This window comes from Phalaenopsis equestris, unplaced genomic scaffold (genome assembly GCF_001263595.1).
Source record: "Phalaenopsis equestris unplaced genomic scaffold, ASM126359v1 Scaffold000061, whole genome shotgun sequence".
Lineage (NCBI taxonomy): Eukaryota > Viridiplantae > Streptophyta > Magnoliopsida > Asparagales > Orchidaceae > Phalaenopsis > Phalaenopsis equestris.
The window spans coordinates 491,238-493,336 of NW_018164503.1; the positions used below are offsets into that span (position 1 = coordinate 491,238).

The 2,099-nt window shown below is 37.3% G+C and overlaps 1 protein-coding gene across 2 annotated transcripts in view; it reads left to right on the forward strand.

The window, feature by feature from the left end:
- Positions 1-1,351: 1,351 nt before the first annotated feature.
- Positions 1,352-2,099, forward strand: part of LOC110019551 (protein SPIRAL1-like 2) — a 14,843-nt gene continuing 14,095 nt past the window's right edge. The window contains exon 1 of one of the 2 annotated variants that reach the window (XM_020717259.1): positions 1,352-1,430. The gene's annotated coding sequence lies outside the window, so the exon portion shown is untranslated. Of the gene's footprint in view, positions 1,431-1,644; positions 1,898-2,099 lie in introns of those variants that run through there. The other variant, XM_020717260.1, reaches the window with a different exon arrangement.

Here is a 2,099-nt window from a genome sequence, read left to right on the forward strand (position 1 = left end):
ATCTGCTTTAAATTGATCCGCTCTTACGATAATTTTTCAATATAAATATCTTTGTAGCTATTTTATTTTTTTTTTAATTTATTCTTAGTTTTGACCCACCTTCAATATATCCTCTTTTTAAGCAAGGGTTAACTAGAAAGGGGGATCTGAAGAAGATGGATGCTAAGGATGTTCTCTTGGCTAGAACAGAAACAGAGTGTGAATAAAATATTGCAAATTTATTGGGGATTGAGATTAACGCACCTGTTAGGTGTTGTATTTGGTTTATTTAGTTATTTGTTCATAGTTTATCTATTCAACCAACTTGATTTTACAATTTTGATCAGATTCATTGTTTCTTCTATGGAACAACCTGCAGGGTTTGCAAGCTTATGTCCTTCATGTACTTTCTTTTGCCCACAACATGTCGGTAGCATAGTTCAGGGGTTTGGGTGTTGACTGAGCGGTGGTGCAATACAATGGTGGTCCTACGACGACAATTTGGTAACTATAGTATTGATTGGGCGATGTTGTTATAATGATGGTGGCTCGAAGATGATGAGGGCGATCAAATAATTCTGGTCCAACGACGGTGATTCTAGGCCTGCAACAGCGACTAGATGACCACAGTCTTGTGGAGATGGTCATACGATAGTGGTCTGACAACAACAATCTGACAATGTTATTTGATGGTGGTGGCGGCTGAGCGACGGTGTTTTCATGGTAGCAACTAGGCAATAGTGCTCCCAACTACAATTATAGCGGAGCGATAGTACTCTGATGATCATGGAGCTCGGAAATTCTTAACAGCTTGGAGCTCCCTAAAGTTTCTTCTCGATGTTTGGATTCTTCCTCATGAAAATAAGGGACACGCACTTGCAGATTTTAGTAACGATATTCAGAGCATCAGATATATATGAAAATTTAAAATATTAGATATATACATATATAAAATATATGTGATGTATAAAATTTCTTAATTTTAGAATTCAAATTTACAACAATCGATATTTAGGACATAGTTGTTATCCAACGATAATATTACATGTGATCATCTGTGTGCGTGTATTAGGATATTCTATTTAAATGCACCCCAAATACACGAATAATATATATCTTCAATACATTCATCAGTGATGAGAAAATATTTTCCGTCCGATCATCCGATCGTCCGATCGTCCGGACGTACAAATGATGAAGAAAATTGCACTATACTATATGTACGGCAGCATGGTGCAATCCACGAAATCGATTTACTTCATCTAATATCATATCTAAGAAATTAATATTTTTTTTCTATCTACCAACTCTAACAAAAATTTAACCTGGTCCGGATTTTTCTACAGTGGAACCACTATAAAAGAAGGCTAAGAACATGTTGCTCTACCACTGCCATCGCTCCTTCATTTTCCTGTCAGTTTCCTCGGCGATTCCGATCGGAAGGAACCGAGGTGAGAGACTTTTACCCTAATCTAGTTCTAGGCCTCGAGATCGCTTTTTTGATTCACCGGATTTATCATTTATTTATGGTTTTGTTGGATGTTGCTGTTTAATTGGGATTTAATCCAATAAGGGTTCGTACTTTGTTTTGGGGTCCCATTTGGTATGGATATTGAAAATTTGCCGGGTTATTTAATTGGATCTGATTTGTTAACGCGCCATTTGAGATCCATCTTTGATTTGTCTTGTTTCGCTTCTTTCCTCGTATTTTGTTCAGTTTTGTAGACGAAACGATTTGATGCTTCTCCATTACAATAACTCTGATACAGCATACGTGAGTTTATATGATGCTGTCAGCTTCGAATTTGGTTGGTGTGCGTTTTAATTTGCGTGTTTTTAGACTTGATTGGCCACCCGTTCCTGGATGGAAACATTGACGTTTCGTCTTCGCCGGTAATTATAATTTGAAGAGCCATAGGTGAGAAACCCTTTCCCTAGCGCTCCTTCGTTAGCCTAGATTTTCTATTTTTGTGTGTTCTGGTTTTCTTCCTACTTGGGATTTGCTGGGGAGGCGGATTTGTGTCCATTTGGAGGGTTATTTGGCATATCCACTGAAATTTTAAGGGATATCGACTTTGATCTGAATTAAAAGACTACCATTTAGATCACTTTTTGATTTG